At 40.9% G+C, this 12475-nt stretch overlaps 1 pseudogene across 1 annotated transcript; it reads right to left on the bottom strand.

The window, feature by feature from the left end:
* Positions 1 to 291: 291 nt before the first annotated feature.
* LOC111142007 lies at positions 292 to 1503 on the bottom strand (annotated as a pseudogene). Its single transcript, XR_002640233.1, has one exon. The product of XR_002640233.1 is annotated as a sperm-associated antigen 1 pseudogene (transcript).
* Positions 1504 to 12475: the final 10972 nt, after the last annotated feature.

Here is a 12475-nt window from a genome sequence, read left to right as displayed (position 1 = left end):
CATGATAAACAAGAATTGAATTGAACACTAGAGGAAAGGTGTCTGGTTAAGCAGAAAAATGGGTTGGGGAGATTGTATTAAGAAAAACAGTAAGAAAAAAACTTGGGGCGCCTGGGTGGCTCAGTCAATTAAGTGTTTGACTCTTGATTCCAGCTCAGGTCATGATCTCAGGGTCATAAGATTGGTTCTGCTGCTGGTATCGGTCCTCTCTCTCCATCTCTTTCTGCCCCTCCCCTTATCTCTCTCCCTAAGAAAAAAGAACAAACTTGTTTGTGGATTTACATGGTGCAGCTAGAAAAGTTTTGGCGGACTAAGAATTTTGGTAGAAATAGAAAATTTGAGCCAGCCCATACAAAAAGGGAGGTTTTTGTGTAACCAAAAGAGGAAAAATGTTTTACTCTTATCTCCACTGCCGTCTTCCTGGGCTCTTCCGCTGTCCTTCCCACATTCATCCTCTGTGTTTTCTATTTCCTGGATAACCATTCTCTTCCCTTTGGTTTGAGCCCTAGATGCAGGTTCAGAATTTTTCAGATCTCTCTCAACCTCCGACAAGGACTTTTTGGCCAACTCATTATCAGGTTCAACATTCAGTACTTTATTCAAATCTTCTATAGCTTCCTGGAGCTTGTTCTGATGTTTATATGTAGTGGCACGGCGCAGAAGAGCTTTCAAGTTTCCAGGTTCTAACTCCAAGACCTTTTCACAATTCCGGAAAGCACTGTTCCAGTTCTGTAGTTTGAGTTCTGCTTGAGCACGGTTGTTATAGGCTGCCACGGTGGGGAGCACGGATATGCTCCTAGTATAATACATCACAGCCTCTTCATAGTCCCCTGAGTTAAAAGCTTCATTTCCTTTTTCCTTTTCATGAGTAGCAAGAAAAGTCTTTTCCTTCTCAGTTAGACCTGCTGTGTCTATTCTTGTCTCAATTTTAGACAAATGTGACTTGTTGTTTACTATAGTTTTTTCTTTGTAATCTTCATCAATTTTTGAACATTCCTTTTCCACGTCAAACTTATCCCATTCTGCATAATCCCTCGGAATTTTCTTTTTAGGTCGTCTGCTATTAGAATATTTTTCCTTACTAACATGAACACGGCTGTTTGAACCACGAACTGGAGGCAAATGATCTTCCATTGCTGGAGATGTTTCAGTTTCATGAAAGTGCATTTTATTTTCGTCTTTTTTAATTTCCGACACCCAACTCTTTATATCACCGTCAATTTTTTCCCATTCTTCTGCTGTAAAACTGGCTGCTGTTGCTGCAGGTTTATCTTTCCTCAAAGCTCTACTTTCAGGAGCCAAGCCTTTAAGACGATTTTCACAGAATTCCGTAAGTTCAGGATAATATCCTTCCTCACCAGACCTGAGCACATAAAGAATTTTTTCCAAGTGTTTAACATCTGAACATTTTTCAATATACTTAAAATCCAAATGTTCCACAGGAATTTTAAATGTTTTTGTTGTTCCAAAGCCCCATAATGATGGATAATCGTTGGCAGTCATGGCGGTTCGCAGACACTACGCAGAGGATCAAGTTCAGCATTTTTTTAGTGATTTTCTGTCTGATCTATCAATTGTTGAAAGTGGAGTATTAAAGTGCCACTATTATTGTATTGTTATTTCTCCCTTCAGATCTGTATTTTCTTAATATACTTAAAGGTGTCCTAATTTAGTGTTCATATATATTTATGATTATGTCCTCTTGATAAATTGACCTCTTTATCATTATATAATGACCCCATCTTTTGTTAGATTTTGAATTAACATCCAATTTGTCTGGTATAAGTACAGCTACTCCTGCTCTCTTTTGGTTTCTACTTGCAAGGAATATCCTTTCCCATCCCTTCACTCTGAGCCTATTTGTGTTTGTAAAGTTGACCGCGAGTCTCTTGTAGGCAGCACATAGTCGGGTCTTATTTTTCTATCCATTTATCCCTTCGATGCCTTTTGATGGGAGAATTTAGTTAACTTACACTTAGAACAACTGTTAATAGGTTAAGAACTTACTAATGACATCTTATTGTTTTCTGGCTGTTTTGTAGTTCCCTTGTTCCTTTTCTCTTTCTGCCTTTCTTGTGAATTGATGGTTTTCTGTATGCACTGATTCCCTTCTATTTATCTTATGTGTATGTACTATAACAACAGACACTTGTAGCAACCCTATCAGTGCTCTGCCCAGATCCTTTTGGATCTTGTTTGTAGGTTCCTGTATACCTTCTGTTGTGCTTCTGTGTGTCCTTACTCCTAAATAGTCTGCAACTATAACTCACTCTGAGTCTGGGTCTTGGGATACTAGAATTGTTTACTCACACACACAAAACTGTCTTAAGTGCCTAGGAGTTTATGTCTCCTTGGATGGCCAATGAGTGACTGATACGGGCTTATGAAATGGGTTTGTGAAAGACCAACTCTTTGGCCACCAGCTGGGACAAATTCTAAGGTACAATTTACATTCCTGAGCTGCCCTCCTGAAGGACCAGGTAGAAGCTGGGGCTTTACTTGAAATTGTGCTTTTGCTTGGATTCTTCCCCTCCCTGTCATGTTTTTCTTACCCCCATACCTAGTCTTCTCATGGGAGCATTTGCTTAGTATATCACTTGCCCATGAATCCTCATCTGCTTCTGGGGAATCTGAACTCAGACTCTGCTGTGTAGAAGAAAATAAAAAACAAAATTTAATCATTGCTTGCGGAGACCAAAAACAAGTGGAAAGTCTTGTGTATGGATGGTTTGCTTTCCTGAGAGGCTCATCCAGAGTTCAAAATGCATGGTCTATGTAACTGTACATATGAGGAGTAAGGCCTTTGTAAGTGTGACATTAATATAGTATCATATTTGCTCAGTCACAAAGAAATAGGGAAAGGGGATGAGGACGACTACACTCAAAGTTGCAACTTTCTTCATAGGTGCTCCCTCTTCTGTGACCCCTTGGCATCTAATACTTACACAATTGCTGTTGTAAGTACTTGCTTCCCTCCCTTAGATTGTGAGAACTCTGATGGGGAAAAATGTGCATGTTTTGTTCATGGTCATATTCTAGAGTCTTCCACAATGTCAGGCACTAAGTAGGTGCTCCGTCAATATGTACCAACTACACATGGGAGCCTTGTCACCATGAAGCTAGGTCTCTAGAGGTAGATCATGCTGTGTTCAGGACTCCTCAGGATTAAATATAGGTTAAAAGATTTTGGAGTTTAGGCTGTCCCCACTGTAGGCACAATGGTGACATACCAGAGAAACTGGCTGTTCTGGTTCACTGTTACATTGTTTTTACCCGTTCTTCCAGCTAAGTGTTGGTAAGAAGCCTCATGGAGAATCTCACAGAGGCACAATTTCTTCAGACTTATGAAGTCTTGGGGAAGGCTCACTGAGTTAGCCCTAGGGTTTCCTAGCTTAAAAAAAGAAAGAAATTTGATATGATCTGAATTCACTGTTCTGAAAATGGTAAGATTTTGAATGATAAGCTAATCTAGCAGTCTTAATGTACTAGAACGAAGCCACTGGTCCAGGAGACGGAAAAGAGAGCATTCTAGAAGGTTGTTTTTGCCTTTGCTTTATTTTTGTACTCCAAGGGCCTGTGAATAAATTGTATCAAATGTCACTTGAGTTCAATGCCTCTGAGAGCCAGACTGTCTTCTTGTCATCCCCATGTCCATGTCTGTGATTCAGCCACTTTGTGGTGGGAAAGACCAGTAGGACCTGTTTCCTTCTCCAGTACCCAAGGAGGATTCACAGAACCCTGATGGGGGTTGTACAAAAAGTAACAATTTCCCATCAGGGTTAAGTATTTGGAAAATGATGCCAAGGGCAAAAGAAGAAAACTAGAGCTGTTTGTTTTCATTTATTTGTCAAGTTAAAGATCTGTGAAAGGCTGGTGAAAGCTATTATTTTCAATCTTCTCCCTTGCTCCATATCATACCTTGAAAGTTTAAGCAACCCTTGTTGGCCACAGGGTGATTAGAAGCTGTCTGCTTCCTCCCCTGCCCAGTTTCTCAGATATTGGGAGAGTGGAATGTTGGTTGAAGGGTCAATTGAGCAATATTTTATATTTTAATTTCTTGCTAAAGAACTGATACATTGTTGAACAGGTTCTATGAGTGAATTCTGTTCTGGTATCTCTTCCAAATGCCTTAAATGGTGCCACTGTACTTAAATAATTTTGTATTTTTTAGAACTGCTGCCCACATTAAACTTCATCCCTTCCTTCACATGGTTACCATTTGCCCAGTAGCGTATAGACTAAGGGCCATATCCCTAAGTCAATTTTTGGAGACAACGCGGCTTTTAGATTGAGGTTTAGTTCTTTAGTCTGTTTAGATTTGGCACCAAAACCACAAAAAATTGACGTGAGCCATTGCTCTAAAAACACTGCCATGAGCCTGTCACTAGAAGCTGTTTTCGGCTCTAAATTGCCAAGGGGAAAGAAGCCAAACTTGGGTTTCCTGTTGAGGTCCTTGAGCAACATTAGTTTCTGCCAAATGCACATTTGTGGAATTAATTTCTTTTTTAAAGCCATCAGTTAGAGAATGTTGGGTGTGAGTATTTTAAAACAACTCTAAAAATAACAAAGTTATAAATGAGGTTGTCAGTTAACTACAGTTCAGTCCTTGAGCCAATAACTATTTATTGAGCACTTATTATCTGCCAGGATTTACATGCCTATTTAAGACAAATTTAACTTTAAGATAAACTTGAATTTCCTGTTGTCTTCCAAACAATACATATTACAGAAGCATAAACAAGCATGAGTTGTCAAGATAATCATCTCTTTATATTTTTGTTCTGATAGTTTTCAAGCTGACTGGTTCTCTTAAGACAAAAAAAGCTTTTGATAAAGAATTATGCAAAGCCAAGCCTTTCATTAATATTTATATTCTTAACTTTCTCCATCAGTAATCATTGAAGTAGGTAAAAGATGAAAATAAGAATGTGTGATGAGGGGCGCCTGGGTGGCTCAGTGGGTTAAAGCCTCTGCCTTCGGCTCAGGTCATGATCTCGGCGTTCTGGGATCGAGCCCCGCATCGGGCTCTCTGCTCAGCAGAGAGCCTGCTTCCCCCTCCCTCTCTCTCTCTGTCTGCCTCTCTGTCTACTTGTAATCTCTGTCTGTCAAATGAATAAATAAAATATTAAAAAAAAAAAAAGAATGTGTGATGACCTGATAAGATACTGATCTCTGCATCATACACACATTCTACAGGAAGCTTTACCCAATAGGGTGCTGACTGGAAAAGAACAAGTGAAAATTCTGTAAAGCAGTGGGATAGGCTCAAGGGTGAGGGCCATCTAAGAACTGTATCAGAATCTCATTTTATATTCTTAGAAGTATGCCCATCACGCTAGCAGGCACTGAATTTTTGGATAAGGGGGAAAATGCACTTTGGTTCTTATTCCCTCTGTGTTGTAGTTCTGTGGAGAAATGAGTAAGTGCTCTTTCTCTAAAATATCTAATAAGCAGGCACCTGGGTGGCTCAGTTGGTTAAGTGACTGCCTTTGGCTCAGGTCATGATCCTGGGGTCCTGGGATCGAGTCCTACATCGTGTTCCCCTTGCTCTGTGGGGAATCTGCTTCTCCCTCTCCCTCTGCCTGCTACTCCCCCTGCTTGTGCTCTCTTTCTCTCTGTCAAATAAATAAAGTCTTTAAAAAAAATCTAATAAACATCACAAATATGCATTGTCATCTCACTTGGGAATCCTGAGTTAACCCAATCTTTTGTTTTTCAGCAAGCTTTATAGAAGCACTAATTAAGTCATTTAAAGTAGGTGTGAAGTAAAAATTTCATTGAAACACCTAAGTATTGGGCTGCCTGGGTGGCTCAGTTGTTACGTGTCTGCCTTTGGCTCAGGTCATGATCCCAGGGTCCTGGGATCAAGTCCCACATCGGGCTCCCTGCTCAGCGCAAGGCCTATCTCTCCCTCTCCCTCTGCCCTGCTTGTATTCTCTCTGTCTCTCAAAAACAAACAAACAAACAAACAAACAAACAAACACCTAAGTATGTTGTTTGTCCACTAAATATTGAGTAGCCATGAATTAAAGTTTTGTGTTTGGTGTTGGATTTAACATAAGTGAATAGGACACTGAATCTGTCTTCTAGAAGCTTGCAGTCCAGTGGGCTGACGAAGTCAGGCAAGGACAACTCAAGGCACTAAATAACTTGGTACAGGGGAGAGAGAATTGTATCTGCCTGGGGTAAATGGAAGGAAAGTTAGTTGATACACAGGAGGTGACTTTTGAGTTTGAGCTGATTCTGGGAAGCTGAGTAAGTGTTAGAAAGAATAGGTGAAAGAGAGAGGTAAGGAGCAATATCAAGAAGCCATAACAGAAAATAAAGATGTGTTTATATAAAACTTGTATCATAAAAGTGGTAACAAACAGAATAGGTAACTTCTACAACTATAATATTTTAATGCAAATGATGTAAAAAATGTCAACAGTATTTTATACAAGGATTTTATTTTATTAAGACTTATTTATTTATTTATTTATTTGAGAGAGAGCATGAGTAGGGGGAGAGAGGCAGAGAGAGAGGGACAAGCAGGTTCCCCACGGAGCAGGGAGCCCGATGTGGGGCTTGAACCCAGGACCCCGAGATCATGACCTGAGCTGAAGGCAAATGCTTAACCAACTTAGCCACCCAGGGCCCCTACAAAGATGTATTTTAAATCGACTAAAGAATCTTGAGAGAGCAATCAGGTAACACCCACTAAAAATGTCTGTATGTTTTGATCCATAATCTTCACTGCCTGAAATCTAGCCATCAGAAAGGAAAAAAGTGCATGGGATTATAAATGCAATATTTATTACAGTATTGTTCTTGGTGGCAAAAATCTGGAAACAATGTGAATGTCCATCCATAGGGGAAGAGTCAAGTAAATTACGGCATTGCTCATACCGTGGAATATTAGAAAGCCATTACAAAGACTGAATTGCAGCTGTACAAGCTGACTTATAGGGATTTCCACCAGAAAACATTGGGTGAGGTCGGCATGATGCAGAAAAATCCATGCAGTACGATCCTATCTTCCAAAGAAAAGGACATGAACCTGTATAAAATGCGTGTGTATAAGCATGTGTGCATGGACATATTTATAATAAATAGGGTTATAGGAGCACTGAGAAAGCTACAAAAGGATACAGACACGAAACAGCGTAGTTTCTTTTAGTGGGTGGCTCATGTAAAGAAAGGGAGAAAGGGTAAGCCAAGAAACAAAAGGGGGAGTAATACAGCAAAAAAAAATTACATCACACACACATGTATATGTACAATATATGTATGCCTACCCAGTGTGTTTATATATTTTATATTAATTATATCTTATATCAAGTCATAGATCACTGTTTTATGAGAGCTACATGGAGAAAGAGAGAGAGATACAGAGAGAATGTCTTTTAAGAAAAAAATAGTACAAACTGAAGGGTACCCCAGGCAGACGGGGCACCCTGTGTGAAACCACCAGCATACTGGGGGGATTACACAGACTTGTAACACAGGGCGCAGTCAAGACCCATCTTTCCTTTTTCGGGACCTGATACTCCCATCACATATCACTATAAGCGTAGGTGGGGTGGGTGATATTTCTTTTCAAGCGATTGATATTTCTTAAGGAATTTAGGGCCCATATCCTGGCATCATTATTAGCAGGAGGAGAAATTTCCTTTCCATAGGAAGATGTTAATTTTCAGGTGTAGATTGTCTGGTTCATTACATCCTGTGACATCACAAGCTGCAGGGGCTGGGAGTGAAGGGGGCTTGGGGCTGAACCAGCAGTGAGGATTACCAGGTAGACCTGCCCCCACCAACCTAGATCACGTGACCTCTCAAATCTCAATCCTGCTCGCAAAAGAGAGCAAAGACTTTGTGCATTGGAGGAAGGGCATGCAAACAGCCCAGAAATTCTTATCAAGAACCTTGAGACAAGAATGCCAGTGACACGACATACCATTCTGTCCCCCTGCTTCCCATCAGCTTCCTGAGTTAAAGTCTTTTTTTTTTTTTTTTGGCCTTCTTGAGTAATGGAAATACCTTTCATGGGTGTCAAAATGTTTGTTAAATCAATTCTATTTATTTTCTTCTAAATGTCACACCTACCATAGTCACAGTCGTAATGAAATTGAACCGCAATTAAAAGGTAGACTAACCATCGTCAGCCTGAACAGTGGGCTGAGAGGCAGGAGAGACTGAAACCACTCTGAGCCACTCGGATTTTACAGGGCGAGAGAACCTACAACCATAGCCAGGCGAACTCACAGGAGAAATGGTCAAGAGATGACAACGGACAAAGAAGAGAATAGGGAGTAAGAAGGAAAGATTTAGACAAAGGTATAAAGATGACCTGGAAGCCACTGGAATAATTGAAGATGACCATTTCCACTAAATCTACTTCACTGTTAATGAAAAATAAACAGCCTGTTATCAGTGCTGTCAGCCACGATGTGGGAGGAGGCGAGAAGCTATCATGTGGTGATTTGGAACATGGTCTCCAAAGCAGGCTATGCTCTCAGCTCTGCCATGTTCTAGCCAGAAATTCCTTAACCTCTCTATCCCTCAGTTTCTTCCTCTGTATAATGGAGATGATGATGATGGTATTATTTACAACTGCAAGTTACTATGAAGCTAGAGTGAATAAACCAGCAAAACGCATTTTCTACACCGCTCGCAAGTGCTCTGTTAAGTGTCAGCCATTATCATTCCCTTTCTTTTAGAAGAGAGAAGTAAGCACCCTACACTAGGACCTCGGAATCCTTTTCCCTAAAAGTAGATAAAATATTTAAATATTTGGAACAAGAGAAGAAGGAAAAGAAAAAGCACAGAATGTTTGCAAAATGCCTGTAAGAAATCTCTTCTTAAAAAAAAAAGAAGTCTCTTCTTATCCAGGAAGTTTGCTTTTTTGTTATGAAGTGTTTTTTTTTTTTTTTTTTTTTTTTTTTTAAGAGAATAGTGTCCCAAATGAGGAAAGAAAATTGGTATTGCGCCTTCCTTAGAGGAGTAAAGGTGGTAAGCTGGGAGGACCCCGGGGGCTACCGCTTCTGACCCAGGTGAGGTCATGAAAGGGCTCAGAAAATCACCCCCCCGAGCTCGGCTCTGATCTATGGGCAAAATTCTTTTTGTCCTTCTCTTAGTCCAAGAGAACTGAATGGGCTCAGAAGTCCTGGACTGCTCAGACGTTCCAAGCGGTGTCCCCTTGGCAGAGTACAGGGAATGTCTGTGTGTGGTTCAGCTCTGTCATGAGCAGGAAATGAAGGGACCAAAAAGCCCCTTGTCCTGGGCTCTGAAACTTCCACTTCCTGGTATTTGAGACTTCTATCTCATCCTGAGTAAAGTAATTGAGGTGAGGCCTAGGTCAAAGCAAGGGTGGGTTCTAAATTTTGGCAAACCTAAAACAAGGGCGACTCTGATAGGCAGAACAGAACATTAACTTTCTGGAGTTAATTAGGCAATGAGTATCAGATTCCTTTAAAATATTTATAGTCTTTCATCCAGCAATTCTATTTCTAAGACTGTATCCTGAAGAAAGAGTAGATATGAACATTCTTAAGCATCACTCAGGGATGTTCATTGCAGTACTGTTTTAATCATAATAAACTTGGAAGCAATTTATATGTCCAAAACCAGGTTTTAACTAGATCAGGATTCATGTGTTTTATGGGCTTTTATGGAGCAACTAAAAATCAAGATATAGAAGAATGTTGACTGATACTGGAAAATGTTCACAATTTATTGGCAAGCACATTTATTCTGCAGAAAGCCTCAGTGATAGCTAGAGGAATCAAAGCTAACTAACCCCTCCTTGACCCACGCATTTTAGCCTATAGAAAGGAGCACTTCTAACGCTAAAAAGCATTGAGGGGACAAAAAAGGGTCAGCCCTAGGACTACCTGGGTGGCTCAGTCTGCTAAGTGTCTGACTTTGGTTCAGGTTGTGATCCCAGGGACCTGGGATCAAGTCCTGCATCTGGCTCCCCAGCCAGCTGGGAGCCTGCTTCTCCCTCTCCCTCTGTACTGCCCTCTGCTTGTGCATTCGCTCTCTTTCTCTCTCTCTGTCTCTCTCTGACAAATAAATCTTTGAAGGAAAAGAAAAGAAAGAAAAGGGACAGCTCTGGTCCCAGACCTCTCAAATTTCCAGTATTTTCTCCCAGGATGGACATAACTTAAACACCACCATCTCCCCCACAGACTCCCCTGGGCTCTGCATTTCCATGAGGGAAGCAGAATTTCCCTTCACAGGGATCCTACCTCTGGCCAGAGCTCATCCATGCAGTGTCGTCTGCCTCTCTGCACACGTGTTGTCCATACTCCCGTCCGTGTTAAGTAATGCCTATAGGACCAGAAATATATGTATAAACACACACACCACATTAATGGTGTTTATCTCTGGGTGGTGGGATTATGAGTAATTTTTGTATTTCTCCTTTAAGCATTTGTTTTATTTCATATAGCAAGCATATATTACATTTCTAATAGGGAGCAGAGGTAATCCATTAATTTAAATCTATGCCAATGGGTTGATCCTAAAGCAAGATCATTGCCCCAAGAAAAGAAAGGGTCCTGATTTTGCTTCTAACCTACAGTGGGGATCTTGGGCAAATCATTCACTTCACCTTCCAAGCCACAATTTCCTTGTTTGTAAAATGAGCCAGTGGAAAGAATAATTCATAAAGTTCCTTCTACCTTTAACAATCCTGATCCAACAAGTTTGTTTGCTTTTTTGAAGGGTGAAGAACAGAAGGGTGGTTCTGGAAGACCTTGAGAAGCTCAGAAGCTCCCAGGTATGTAAGTGGAAAAGTGGACAATCAAATCAATCAAACTAAAAGCTAGTTGCAATGTCTGAAATTTCTGTTGTAATTTTTTTCTTTAGAGCACACGTTACATTTCTAGGGGAAAATCTCATCTCTTATTTGCCAAACAGGAGTGACTTTTAAGGACTAGTCCTCTATCAAGCAGGCTCGTGTTTACTCGGAAGCCCCCTCACCCCCTCCCCCCTCCAACAGGTGGTGATTAAACTAAAGGAGATTTTAAATTCCCCTGAACTTTGCTGCGATAGGATTCACTCATCTATCTGGTGAACGTTATGAAGCACATACTTCTGATTTGTTCTAAGCACAAGCTTTGAGGTGTGAAGGGACCCCAGACTCTTCCCTGACCTCAGTGTCAGCACAATGCTATGACAGACCATCCAACCAGGTTCTCTTCTTTAAAACGACTTTGGCAAAGTCTTGTAGAAACAGAACATCTTCATGTAAAGATTTCTCAAGTGTGTTTGTATTAGCAAAAACAATGTTTTTTTAAAAAGATTTTTGTTTGTCAGAAAGAGGGAGACAAAGCACGAGCAGGGGGAGCAGAAGGTAGAGGGAGAAGAAGGCTCCCAACTGAGCAAGGAGCCTGATGTGGGGCTCCATCCCAGGGCCCTTTGATTGTGACCTGAGCCCAAGGTAGATTCTTAACTGACTGAGCCCCACCCAGGTGTCCCAGCAAAAACATCATTTAAGGGGTTCCTGGGTGGCTCAGTGATTAAGCGTCTGCCTTTGGCTCAGGTCATGGTCCCAGGGTCCTGGGATTGAGCCCCCACAAGAGGCTCTGTGCTCTGCAGGAAGCCTGCTTCTCCCTCTCCCATTCCCCCTGCTTGTGTTCCTTCTCTCACTGTCTCTCTCTCTGTCAAAAAATAAATAAAATCTTGGGCGCCTGGGTGGCTCAGTGGGTTAAGCCTCTGCCTTCAGCTCAGGTCATGATCTCAGGGTCCTGGGATCGAGCCCCGCATCGGGCTCTCTGCTCCGAGGGGAGCCTGCTTTCTCTCTCTCTCTCCGCCTGCCTCTCTGCCTACTTGTGATCTCTGTCAAATAAATAAATAAATAAAATCTTAAAAAACAAACAAACAAACCCACAAACCACCATTTAAGGGGTTTACAGAAACATTGAATCTTTAAAAAAAATCTTGTACCGGGTAAAAGAAATTACCAGTCTGAAATGACAATAGGGAATCCAATGACCTCTGCTGTCAATTTTCCATACCTATTTTAAAAATGACATTTCCTTTTTTTTTTTTTTTAGTATTTCTAAATATACTTCATGCTGTCCTAATAATGTTCATTAAAATTTTAAAATCACCCACTATCCCACCACCTCAACCATTTATTTTTCTACATTACTTTCCAGGCCCTCTCTGTGCATGTATATAATTTTTATGTAGTTGTATTCCATAATGGATATATGTTTGGGGGTCCTGCTTTTTTACATATCACATTAGATCTGGAACTTTTCTCTGATGCTACCTCATAGTTTGCATAAATGACCATTTATAAGAGCTATACTATTCCACCAAGAAGATGATTTTACTTTTTTTTTTTTTTAAGATTTTATTTGTGGGGCACCTGGGTGGCTCAGTCATTAATCATCTGCCTTCAGCTCAGGTCATGATCCCAGGGTCCTGGGAGCAAGCCCCACATTGAGCTCCCTGCTGGGTAGGAAGCCTGCTTCTCCCTCTC

Source organism: Enhydra lutris, unplaced genomic scaffold (assembly GCF_002288905.1).
Source record: "Enhydra lutris kenyoni isolate GAN:26980312 unplaced genomic scaffold, ASM228890v2 scaffoldscaffold7, whole genome shotgun sequence".
NCBI classification, from domain to species: Eukaryota; Metazoa; Chordata; class Mammalia; order Carnivora; family Mustelidae; genus Enhydra; species Enhydra lutris.
This window is presented reverse-complemented; position numbering and strand designations above follow the sequence as displayed.